The sequence below is a fragment of the Sorex fumeus genome, unplaced genomic scaffold, assembly GCF_029834395.1.
Source record: "Sorex fumeus unplaced genomic scaffold, SorFum_2.1 ptg000093l, whole genome shotgun sequence".
NCBI lineage: Eukaryota > Metazoa > Chordata > Mammalia > Eulipotyphla > Soricidae > Sorex > Sorex fumeus.
In genome coordinates this window covers 5,901,446-5,914,654 of record NW_026606150.1, presented here as the reverse complement: position 1 = coordinate 5,914,654, position 13,209 = coordinate 5,901,446, and the positions used below count along the sequence as shown (strand labels likewise).

General features: G+C 51.8%; 1 protein-coding gene across 1 annotated transcript in view; it reads left to right on the top strand.

Annotated features, from left to right (window-relative positions):
* The first annotated feature begins 1,801 nt into the window (after positions 1 to 1,801).
* PC (pyruvate carboxylase) overlaps positions 1,802 to 13,209 on the top strand; it is a 68,529-nt gene continuing 57,121 nt past the window's right edge. The window contains exon 1 of the mRNA XM_056131924.1: positions 1,802 to 1,817. The gene's annotated coding sequence lies outside the window, so the exon portion shown is untranslated. The remainder of the gene's footprint in view (positions 1,818 to 13,209) is intronic.

Here is a 13,209-nt window from a genome sequence, read left to right as displayed (position 1 = left end):
CGGGAGAGCTCATGTTAAGGTGTTAATCCACCCAGGAGCCCCGTTAAGGCTTTTTGTTGTTTATTTTTGTTTTATTTTCTGGCAGTGTTCAGATCTAACTCCTGGCTCTATGCTCCAGAAAAACTCCTGGGAGGCTCGAGGGACCATTTGGGATGCCAGGGATTGAATTTGGGTCAGTTGCATGCAAGGCAAGGGCCCTACCTTGTTCTGGCTCACCCTGTAAGTTCTAAGGTATGTCTGGGTGCTTTGTTTACCAGGACATGCTCAGTGAATCCGCAGAGTCTACATCTAAACCCTTCAGTGCAGAATTACTCTCTGCATTTTTAAGCATGTGCAGTAAGAATTCAGCACTATCTTAGGGCCACTGTCCTTATGTCTAGCCCCACTGTTTGGCCTGGGCTTACCTACCAACATTGCCACAGTAATGCCGGAAGGGAACACAGTGCTTGTGCAGAGTAACATCCTTCACAACTCAGTGGCTTTTTGGATACGTGCCCTTGGTGGCCAGAACTGTTTCCCGAGTGTTCTTGAAGTGAACGTGAAGGTTCAAGCTTCTGGACTTCGTCAGTTTTTTGGGGGTTAGCAAATAGTGCACCATCTCAGGACTCCCTACGGCTGCTCAAGCAAGAGAAAGAGTGATCTAAAGGCCAACGTTGACCAAACTCTTCCCGATATGGTTCATAACCTACAGCAGCGGTCCGGTGAGGTCCCGTCCACACATAACTGGGAAGCTTCTAGGCACCAGCAATAGATTGCCACGGTCCCCCTTTCCCTCTCTGTCATAGCACCCAGCCACTCTCGTTTTGCCTCTGTGGGGGCAGAGCCTGTCTGCGGCCTTGGGCATTGTGCATGTTCAGTGGATCTTTGTCTGGAATGTCCCACAGCGGCCCACCTGAACCCGCTTTCCAAGGCTGAGCTTTGATTGTTTGGCATTTTGGGCCACAGCTGCTGGTGCTCAGGAATCACTCCTGGCAGGGCACGAGCCACCTACTCTGGGTTGAGTGCCTTACCCATTGTACTGTTTCTCTGACCCCTGCTTGTTTTCCTGGAACTTGAATTCAGCCATCTTGGCAGGCTATGTGGACAGTGTATGCCTGGGGTGATGTGGGGGGAAGTTCTGGGGATACCTTGTGACATTAGATGCTCAGTGAAGCTGCAGGGTGTCGCTGGGAGCCACCCTGGTGGTGTTCATGTGGGACTCTAAGCTTAGGGCTATCTCCCCAGCCTCTCACCATTTTGTTGTTTGGTGACCTGTTGCTTGAATCAGCTGCAGCCTCAGGAAAGTGGGGGGACACTGGCTGTGGGCCTAGAGGATCTGAGTGAGGGGTTGTCTATGGGTACAAGGGGGTCTGCAGAGTCGGAGATAAGGACCCTCCAGGATATAAACGAAGATGTGTCATCTGACTGTGCCTGCAGCCATTCAGGACATGCCTGTCCACCTGGGGGCGGGGGGGGGGGGCCTCTGGGGACTGGCAATGGGTGGGGGAGAAAACACCTCAGCGCCCCAGTATGGTTCTGGAGCCTCTGGAGGAGACAGTGCTGGGAGGACTGCACGGGTGCCACTCTGCCAGGTGCCGTGCCAGCTGGGGTTCCTCGGAGCCCTCTGAGTGTTCTCCCCATTGCACAGATGAGAAAGCTGGTTGGGAGCGATTAGAGGAGCAGCGGGGACTCCCTCTCTCCCGGTGCTGCCTAGTGTCCTGCGCACACCAACTCCCCTGATGGGAATGGGAACAGGTCTCGGGGGCCGCAGATGAGCTAATGCTGCCTGTTCTCTGCTTTAGGGAGCACCTGCCCCGGAGAGAGATCCCCGCCCGACGGTGAGTCCTGCGCCTTGAGTCCAGACCTGGGAGCACGTGTGTGTGTGTGTGTGTGTGTGCGTGGTGGAATTCATGAGGCTAAGTTCCGACTGGGGTAGTCTTAGTTTTGGGGGTTTGGTTCTCTCAGGAAGGTGACATCCTGGGGGAAAGCCTCATCAGGGGTCCCGGATTAGCTGCTGGGGAGGGTAGAGGGGGGTGCGGGACTACTTGGGTCACGGAGAGGCCCTGTGGTCAGCAGGGTGGACAGAGCAGGACGCTGGGCCCGGCATCTAGCTCTGTGGGCATTTGTGAGAACCCTGCTCGCCTTTCTAGACCAGCATGCAACTGGAATAGAAATGAGAGGGGCCAGGCCAAGCCCCTGTGTCCTCCCCCAGTGCTCAGGCAGCCCTGCCCGTGCCTCTCGCCCTCTCAGCCTGAGAATCCTGGGCCTGAGCCCTGGGCGGGGGTGGCCATGGCCCGCCACCTGCTCTGTCCCCATCTTGTGTTCTCCGGGGGCTCCCTAAATGCACTTCCCTGGTGCTGCTGGGGTGAGGCGGGGTGGGGATGGGGTGTGCGCCTGCGTGTACCAGGGGGTGTGGAGCAGGAGGGGAGCAGAGGGCCCTGTGTTAGCTTTCAGGGATTGACAACATGACCCAGCCTGTCCCCCATCTTGAGAACTTCTCCGAGTGTGTCCTCTTGTCCTCGGCCAGGCCTCCCCATGCTATTTCCCCCGCCCCCACGGAGGGGCCTGTTGACAGGTGTGGGGTGGAAGGGACCCCCCATTTTGGGGAGTCCCCCTCCACCCAGTTCCTCTGCTCACCTCATCTTGTTCTTTGTCCGCCGGCTAGAACCTTGTTTCTCTTCATTGCACAGAGGTGGGGAATTGAGGCGGAGCATAGGTGGGTCTGGCCCAGGGCAAGACTCGGTCCGTTTGTGTGAGAGTCGGCTCTGATTCCGGAAGGGAACGTTACTCAGCTTGCGGCCTCATTCTCCCAGGCCAGCTAATTAGTTCAGGGCCCTGCTGGGTCCCCAGAGCCATTAGTTACCGTTACCAGGACGAGGGTGGAGAGTGGGGGTGAAGGCTCTGCCCTGCGCTCCTCTTTGCCATCTCCTTGGTGATCCTGGGGGCGGGGGATGCCCGTAGCGCTCATTGGCTTTTGTGTCTCATGTTGGAAGGCACAGCCGATCCCCCACTGCCCCTGTCCCTCACCTCCTAACCTGTTTTCCTGCTGGCCAGCAAGCAAGGGCAGGGCCGGGCGAGCCGGGGCTCTCAGAGGCCGCCCTTGGTGGTGTGAGGAGTGGGGGCCAAACCCCACATGTGGCCGCTCCTCTCCTGCTCCACGCCCGCCCCTGGCAGAGGCCTCGGGAAATTCCGTGATCTCGCTGTGCTGAGTCATGCTTGTGTGGGTCACTTTTCGGGTGCCTGTCACCGGGTGCTCAGGGTGTGGAAAGGCCACGGTTCCTTGGAGGGAGGTAACACTGCGAGCACCTTCAGATATGTCTCTGGTGCTTTGATGAATGTGTTTGTTTAGCAGTGTGAAGTCTGTCATTTTTGGGCTTGGGAGCCACCCCTGCCAGTGCTCAGGGCGTACTCCTGCCTCTGCACTCAGGGGTCACTCCAGGTGAGGTTTGGGGGATCATATTTGATGCTGGGGATCAAACCTGGGTCGGCCATATGCAAGGTTCGCGCCTTACCCACTGTGCTATTGCTCTGGTCCCAGCTGTGTGAAATCTGTAGATGTGATGTCATTACAAAGCAGCCTGTTCATCTGTGGACTAGGAGACGGGTTTATAGGGAGTAACTGATTTTCTGAGGGCACCGTGTGAGTGGCAGGGATAGGGTATTGTTTTGTTTTTTTCAGTGCCTGGGGCTGCTCCTGCCTGAGGATGCTGTTTGGCCTTCAGTTCTGGGGGGTCACCAGAACCCTTCTAGTGTATTCAGGGCCCTCCAGTGCCACATCCAGCAATGCTCAGAGCTTGCTCCTGGCTCTGTGCTCAGGGATCCCTCCTGGGTCATGCTTGGGGAATCATGGGTGCCAGGGATTGAACCTGGATCTCCTGCATGCAAAGCTTTTGTATTCTCTCTGCCATCTCTGCAATTAAGCTATGTCTCTGGCCCCTGTTCTCCAAGAATTGTTTTTTTTTTTTTTTAACTTGGGTCTTATCTGGCAGTGCTCAGGTCTCATTTTGAACTCGTGCTAAGGGATGATTTAGTTTTTTTTTGGCCACACCTGGCAGTGCTCAGTGGTTACTCCTGGCTCTGCGTGCACTTAGAAATCACTTCTAGCAGTGCTCGGGGGACCATATAGCGTGCCAGGGATTGAACTGAGGTTGGCTGTCTGCAAGGCAAGTGCCCTACCAACTGGACTCTTTCTCCAGCCCCTCCCTCTTGGCAGTGCTCAGGGAATCAGTTGTGCTGGGAATTGAACCTGGGTGGGCTGCCTGCAAGGCAAGTGCCTTCCTCACTGGACTCTCTCTGGTGCCTCTGCAAGAGTTTTAGCTCCAGCCTCCTCTTTGGTTCCGTACCTTCTTTAGGTGGTGAAGGAGCCAGCCTCTTCTTATCTTCGGTTCTGTACCTGCTTTAGGTGGTGAAGGAACTTGTGCTAGGTCCTGTGTAAGAGACTATTAAATGGTGACAGTGATTTCCCTGGGTGGCAGAGTCCCCTTCGAAGAGAGGAGAGTGTGTGCCCCCCTATTGTGAGGGGGATGTGAAATGCAGGGGATATAGAGAAGTTTCACCTGAACTTAATGGGACCAGAGAGACAGGGCAGGGTTAAGGTGCTTGCACATGACGGACCCTGGTTTGTTCCCCAGCACCATATGACCTGGTCCTCTGGGCACAACTGGGAGTAACCCACACCCCTGACCCCATGCATACTAGATGTGGCCCTGGCACTGCCCCCAAAAAGAAAAAATGAAATAGCCTCCCTCCCCCTCCACCCCCCATTGTATAATGGGGCAAGCTGGCCAGCTTACTAGGCCATTGAGAGCGGCATTTCTATATCTGGAAATGGGGAAGCACAAAATAGACTTCGGAAGGGATTGCTACATATGTAACCTGTTCAGTGAGTCCGTGAAGCAACTTTGAAACAGAGTGCTCAAAGTTTCTCTAGACTTACCACCACAGCACAAGGACCACCATGCTTTTACACCAGAAAGACACAGTATCAAACAATTTGTAACATCTTTTCCACTTATTTTGGAATTACACCATCTTTTCATTTTTTTTTTTTGGTTTTCATTTTCTATCCTTTTTTTTTAAAATTTTTTATTAGTGAATCACCCTGAGGTACAGTTACAGACTTACAAACTTTTGTGCTTGCCTTTCAGTCATACAGTGGTGGAGTACCCATCCATCCACCAGTGCCCATTTTTCACCACCAGTGGTTCCAGTATCCCTTCCACCACCCCCACATTTTGTCTTTGAATTTAAAGAATAATATATATATATATATATATATATATATATATATATATATTGCTTTTTTGGGTCACACCCAACGATGCACACGGGTTACTCCTGGTTCATGCACTCAGGTATTACTCCTGGCAGTGCTTGGGGGACCATATATGCTGGGTATCGAACCTGGGGTGGCCACATGCAAGGCAAACGCCCTACCCGCTCTGCTATCACTCCAGTCCAAGAATAATCTTTTTAAATAGAGAAGGGTGCAGGGCCAGAGTGATAGTACAGCAGGTAAGGTGTTTACCTGTATGTGGACAACCTGAATTTGATTCTTGGCATCCCATGTGTTCTCTGAGTTCACTAGGAATGAATCCTGAGTGCAGAGCCAGAAGTAAGCCCTCAGCACAGCGAGGGCTTACTCAAACAAACAGTTTGTACCTCAAACAAACAAACAAACAAAAAACCCCAACATGGGCAATAGAGAAGAGTACAATTTGTAATACTGATTGTGGCTTAAGATCAGGGTATTTAGCGATCACAGTTCTTTAATACTTCTTTGAAAAATTGGGAGGAGGATGGAAACCTCTTTCTAAATGCTGTGTGAGAGCGAACTAAGGAGTGGTGGATAAAGGTGAGAGGGTTACGATAGTCTTAATGCTTATCATATTCATGTGAAAAGTCACTGTACCGCACCACCCCTAAAGTGCCCCTGACCCTGTATCAGCCCTGGTTTGACCTTCCTCCATCTCTCCGTGCTCCCCACCCTAATTTGTTGATTGACAGTTATGGGGATTTGTTTGTTTTGGGGGCATGCTTGGTGTTGCTCAGGGGTTACTCCTGGTTCTGTACTCAAGAATTAGTCATGGTGGGCTTGGGGGAATGCCAGGGATTGAACCTGGATCAGTTGCGTGGGTGGTAAGTGTCCTACCTGCTGTACTATCTCTCCAGCCCCAACAGTTTGTTTTTTGATACATACTATTACCCACCTCAGCCACCACCCAGGTGCTCCACACCCTCCACCTATGTTCCTGTTTACTTCTATCTGCCTCATCGTTCACTCCTGTAACTCCTCCTCCATAACTGGGCACTCTAAGGCCTGTAATCCAGTGTCTAGCGTTTATTATCAGTTAATATTTTCTGTAGCCTTGATTCATATCTCTGTGTACCACAATGAATGAGATCATTCTGTATTTGTCCTCCTGCTTCTGGCTCATTTTGCTCAGCATGAAACCCTCCAATTCCGTTCAGGTTGCTGCAAATTGCCTGGCTTTGTTTTTTCGTGGGGCCGCACAGTATTCCATTGTGCACATAAACCACAGCTTCTTGATCCATTCATCTGTTGTACATTTGGGTGGTTTCCATATCCTGGCTATTGTATGAAGAGCTGCAGTGAGTATAGGTGTGCTTAACTTTTTTTTAAATGTTTTTGAAGCACGATAAATTTTATTGAAAAAAATTTACTTAGACTGAGGGAAGAGGAAGATAGGGGGATACCTATTCAAGAGAGTACACAGGCTTCTTCAGAGTGGGAACAGCAGAGAGAGACAGGTATGTGTTCAGGAGAACATGAACTAGAGAGGAAGCCTCTTTTGGAGTTCAAGTTTTTGTGTTTTGGGGGTAGATGCCTAGAAGTGGGGTAGCTGGGTCAAATGGGAGCACCACTCTTTCTTTCTTGAGAAATGTCCATACTTATGCCATAGAAGTTGGTCCAGATGACATTCCTGTCAACAGCAAACAGGGAGTCCCTTTTTTGTCACACCCCCACCAACATTTTGTTGTTCTCAGTATGTCTATGGGCTGGAGCGATAGCACAGCGGTAGGGCGTTTGTCTTGCATGCAGCCAGCATGGCCAACCCGAGTTCGATTCCTCCGCCCCTGTCAGAGAGCCTGGCACACTACTGAGAGTATCTCGCCCTCACGGCAGAGCCTGGCAAGCTACCCGTGATGTATTCGATATGCCAAACACAATAACAACAAAAGTCTCCAATGGAGACGTTACTGGGCCCGCTCGAGCAAATCGATGAACAACGGGAGGACAGTGACAGTGACAGTATGTATATGCCATTTTCATTGGCGTGAGGTGATACTTCATTGTTGTTTGGATTTGTGTTTCCATGATACTAAGTGATAATGAGCACTTTTTATATGCTTGTTTATCCATATATACTCTTCATGGAAGTGTCGATTCATTCTTCTCCCTATCTTGAAAAAAAAAAAGTTGGAAGGCAGTGCATTTCCTGACTTTCTGTTGTAAAGCTAAGATCATGATCACTATTATCCTGTTGTTCGTCGATTGCCTCGAGCAGGCACCAGTAACGTCTCCTTCGTCCTAGCCCTGAGATTTTAAAAAGCCATATTCAAAGCCCTTTCAGGGTTAGGAGAATGAGACCCATCATTGTTACTGGTATTTGGTATATTGGGTACGCCACGGGGAGTTTGCCAGACTCTGCCATGCGGGAGTAGCCTGCCAGGTTGTAAAGCTACAGTAAACAAAACAGAACTGGAGTAAGGATGGGCTGGCAGAAGTGCTCTTTTCAATGTACTGGAAAAGATGACAAAAATGAAAATAAATGAGATGAAGTTTATTTTTTTACTTTTTTATTTTTTTGCTTTTTGGGTCACACCCGACAATGCACAGGGGTTACTCCTGGTTCATGCACTCAGGTGTTACTCCTGGCAGTGCTCAGGGGACCATATGGGATGCTGGGAATCGAACCCGGGTTGGCCACGTGCAAGGCAAACGCCCTACCTGCTGTGCTATCACTCCAGCACCAAACGAGATGAAGTTTAAAAGCTTTTGTATGGCAAGGAGACTCAGGCTAAACTAAAAAGACACCCCAAAATAGGGCCAGAGAAGAAGTACAGATGTTAAGGCACTTGCCTTTCCTTCGGTGCAGCCATGGCAGTGGTCTGAAACCCAGGCACCGTATCTGGTCCCCCGAGTACCACCAGGTAAGGCCCCTGAGCTGAGCTGGACGTGGCCCTTCCCTCCCAAAGGAAGAAATAAAATAGACATTTCACAGCATTTTAGTGAGTGCTTGGGATAGCAGAATGGGATTACAGCACAGAACAAGTTTGGTTTCCAGAGGTGAATTTAATCTCTCCCTCAAGGAAGACAGACAGGGAGTAACAGAGCCGCGTGTGGCCTCTGCTCCTTGGGACCAGGGTTTCCACAGACCCGGGCCTTATCTCAGCACAGCTCCCCTGGGCTGCTGCCTGTTACTGCAGCGGATAATGTTTTATCTACTTATTTATTTGCGGGAGGGCGGGGCATGCGGCCACATCCAGTCGTGCTAGGGGCTCTTCATGGCTCTGCACTCAGGGATCAGGCCCGGCGGGATTTGGGGGACTCTATATGGTGCTGGGGATTTGAGCACGGGTTAGCCACCTGCACGGCAAGTGTGTTACCCGCGTACTGTCGCTCTGCCTGTGCTGGATGATATTGCACGGACACTTACTTTACAGTGTGATCACGCCATTCTCTCTAAGCCCGTTTGTGGTCACTGCACCAGCTGGCAGAGAGTTCCAGTGCTCGTCCCATGCCCAGTACAGAGCAGACAGAATCTGGAGATGGCAGTGCCGGTGCCCATCTCCAGCTCTCCCGGCTCTTCCCCAGGCTGAGCAGCCAACTCCTCATTCGCTGTTTTTCATCCTTGCGCTCCTCCACCCATGCCTGCAGCCGTGTGCGGGTTCTCTCAGGCCTGGCCCCTCTCTGCCACTCCACCCAGGAAGCCTTGCGGTGTCCTCAGCCTTGCTGCGTTTGACTGCTGCATTTCAGCAGGCTTCCTGTGCCACAGCCTCACTTCTGAGACGAAGGATTTGTTTGGTCTCTTTCCCTGCTCTGTTTCTTTATATCCCACATAGGAGTGAGCTCAGTGGTGCTTGTCTTCCTCTTTCTGACTTACTCTGTTTTGTATAATACCCCTTAACTGCATTCATGTTGTTGTGAATGGTGAGAGCCCATCATTTCTAATAGCCGAGAAGGATTCCACTGTGTGTATATAGTACTTTTATTTTAGCAGTGCCGGAAATCGAACACAGGGCCTCAGACTCACTAAGCAAGTGCTCTGCCATTGAACCTGGCTGTACCATATCTCCTCTGTCCACCAGCCACTGGCGGCCACTGGGGTTGTTTCCAGATCTTGGCTGTGGTAGATCACACTGCAGTGACCAGCAGATTGACAATCTCTCTGTGAATTAGTGTTTTTCTATCTTTCAGATAGAGGCTGCTGGATCATATGTTGTGTATGCAGCACCCTGAGAAAGCTGCATGCTGATTTTCAGTGTGGCTGACTCAGTTCACTGTCTCCCTGACAATGCAGAGAGGGCCCCTTCCCCAAGCACCCCCATGCTAGGCCGAGCTTCTGGTTCCTGGGAGACAGGCCGTCGTCATGGGCATGGTCTGGGAGTTCATTTGTGCTTTTGATTTGCAGTTTCTTGTCCCAAGTAAAGGTGAGCAGTGGTGGTGGTGGCTGGGGCACTGAGACCACAGCCAGCAGTATTCAGGTGCCACATGGTGCCAGGTTTGGAGCCCAGGGCCTCATGTATTCAAGGCATGTGCCTCCCTCTCAGGTCATGTCCCCAGCCCATGATGAGCATATGTATGTGTGTGTGTGTGTGTGTGTGTGTGTGTATAAATTTTTTTTTTTTGCCATACCTGGCTGTGCTCAGGGCTTACTCCTGGTTCTGCACTCAGGGATCACTCCTGGGGGGGTTGGGGGTCTGTATGGGGTGCCAGGGATCGAACCTGGATCAAGGCTAGTGCCCTTACTGCTGTATTCTCTCTCCAGTCCCAGGCATTTCTTTAGGAGCCTGTTGGTCCTCTGATTGTATTGGTGCGGATTCTGTTTAGCTCTTTTGCTCTCTCTTGGTTGGGATTATTGTAGCTCGCAGTTCATTTGTTGATCTTTCAGCTTCCTTCTACTGTCAGTGCTTCTGTTACAGTTTTTCTACTTTTGGGGCTATTCCTAGCAGTGCTCAGGGGCTGTTCCCAGTATGGCGCTGGGATGGTTTCCCCTGGTTTTATTCAGGAGCCCATGTGGTGCTGGGGATCAAACCCAGGGTTCTTGCATACAGAGCCTCGCTCTAGCCCTTGGAGTCACTACTCCTGATCATCTACTATTTTTTTGCGGGGGGTAGTCACTTTGGGCTGTGCTCTGTACTTATTCCTGGCTCAGCACTCAGGAGTTATTTCTGATGGGCTCAGGGGACTATATGGGGTGCTGGGGATTGAACCTGGGTCAGTCATGTGCAAAGCAAATGCCCTGCCCACTCACTGTACTATCATTCCAATCTCCGTCTATTATATCTTAAAGTTTCACAATACCCCAAATAGTTTCTTTTATTAGGGTGGGCATCCCTGATAGTACTCTAGGACTCTTGCTGCCTTGTAGCTCAGGGATCACTCTTGGTGGTGCTGGGGTACCATAATACAGCAATTGGTATGTTTGCCTTATACAAAACCGACCTGAGTTCAATCCCTGGCACCCCCCTATGGTCCCTGGAGCCTGCCAGCAGTGGTCTCTGACAGCAGAGTCAGAAGGAAGCTGTGAGTACCACTGAGTGTGGCCCCAAACAAAACTAAACCCAAGAAACAAAAAGCCCTGAGCAACCCCTCGGCCCTCCACTACCGCATTGCTCAGCCCCGTGAACCTTTCAGGCCCCACCAGGTCCTCAACGAGGTCTGGCGCCCTCCTCCGCTGTTCTGATCCCAGTGAGCATCGTCATTACCATTCCATTTTAAGAAATTACAAAGTGGGACTGGAGTGATAGCATAGCGGATAGGGCGTTTGCCTTGCACGTGGCCGATCTGGGTTCAATTCCCAGCATCCCATGTGGTTCCCAGAGCCAGGAGTGATTCCTGAGTGCAGAGCCAGGAGTGGCCCTTGTGCATCGCCAGGAGTGACCCAAAAAAGAAAAAAAAAAACTTACAAAGTAAAATAGTTTACAGAAATTTACTTAGAGCAATGTGGAAGGGGGGAGAGAGAGAAAGAGAAAAGGGAGAGAGGGAGAAAGGGAGAGAGAGAAGGAGAGAGAAAGGGAGAGGGGAGAGAGACAGAGAGAGGAGGGGGAGGGAGGGAGAGGTGAGTGTGCACCTTGCATGTGCAGACGCGGCCATTGCCAGGGTGGGGATGAGCGGAGGTAAGAGCCGAAGTGCCTGTGTCAGGTGGAGGCTGCACACCACACCCTTCACTGCTGCTTGGGCTTGTTGTCCAGTAGTCCGCTTGGTTCTAGAAGGGTGAGGGGCTTCCCATGTCTTGTGGCGATGCCCTGTCTCTGCGTTAGGTGTGATGCTTCTGAACGGGCTGAGACGGTCCTGTGTGGAAGCTGAAGGCTGCAGGATCCGGGCACTTTGCTGTGTGGGCTGAACCTTTGTTTCCCGATGAAACGCAGGAGCCCTGCACCCCGTGGGGTGGGAGGAGATGGAAGCCAAGACCCCCAGTGCAGGGTCTGATATGTGAGCACAGGGAGGTGCCAACTGTGTGCAGTGCCTTCCTACTCCCATTGCTCCTGGGCCCCTCTGCAGGTGCCTCTGAACTCCCTGGGGGAACTGGCCAACACTGTAGGTGGGGGAGCAGCAGGGAAGGAGCTTGAGGCAGAGCTTGGGTCAGATCCTTTGCATGTTGCTCTTTGCCAACATTGTCTTTTCTGGAAAGTTCCTCAGCCTCTCTGAGCCTCATTTTCCTCAAATGTAAAATAGGGCCAATAGAAATCTTGCTTCTGGGCTCTTGGGGTCACTCGATGTGAAGATGTAGGTCAGGTGGCAGCCTGAGTGGTCATTTTTTCCTCTGTGGCCCTGTGAATGGTGCCCAGGGCAGAATGCCTATCCCCTGGGAGCATGCCCAGGAAGAACTTTGCGGGGGAGCTGCCCTGGAGGGGCCCTTGGTGGGTACCCAGGCAGTGAGCAGTGCATGGGGACGAGAAAAGCCAGGCCTAGGGACAGTGCCGGCCACCTGCTATTTGCATGGAGTCTGTTTGTAGCTGGGGTGCAGGAGGGTTGGCTTGTGGCATTTTCTGGGTCCCAGGGAGGACATGTTCGGAGAGGGGGTTCTCCTTGAGTGCTCTGGGTTCTGGGTTCCTCCTGGTGACCTGGATTTCATGGTCCAGGTCTTTTGAATGGCCTCTGGAGTTTGTTTCAGGTCTGAGCTCCGGGGCAGCCCATCTGTCCAGCTGGACTGGGTCTGCCCAGTGGACCGGGTCCAACTGAGGGGTGTCTGGGGTGGTTTGCATGGTGGTCTGCCTAGCACCTCAAGTTCTTTGCCTCGTGTCCTGCACTTTCTAACATAGACCACCCAGAGGCAGTGTGGACCCCCCAGGGTCAGAACTGAGCCCCACAGCCCTTTGACCAAATGGCTCAGGGCAACCCTTTACTTCTGCATACTGATTCATCATCAGAGATGTCACATAAGGCATGAGTGAGCAGCCGGTTCTGAGCACAGGGCCTTCTGTGCCTGTGGACTCCCCTGCCACCCGCCCAGTGCGTGGACATGCTCCGCAGCGGGGCCTGGCTGTTGCGGGTTTACAGGAAGTGGAGAGATGAGGAGCCGTCTCCAGCACTAAGGACTGTGTAAGGACGTGGGTTTGACCCTCCTGGGGCTCCGGGCCACAGCCCAGGGAGTGAGCTTCTGGGCACCCCCATGAGCACTCTGGCCAGGTGAGTGTCAGCCCAGGAGCACCCAGCCTGGTGAGTGTCAGCCTGTCATTTTAGCAACTATGACGAAGGGGATAAACAAGTAAGCAAACAATTATTTAAGGGGCTGGAGCTATAGTACAGTGGGTAGGGCATTTGTCTTGCATGCGGCTGGCCTGGGTTCAATCCCCAGCATTTTATATGGTCCTCGAGCACCACCAGGAGTAATTCCTGAGTGCAGAGCCAGGAGTAACCCCTGTGCATCACCAGATGTGACCCAAAAAGCAAATAATAATAATAATAATAATAATAATAATAATAATAAGCCCACAAATACTTAAAAAAAAGCAGGCCTGCACCAGGAATGAGACCAAATT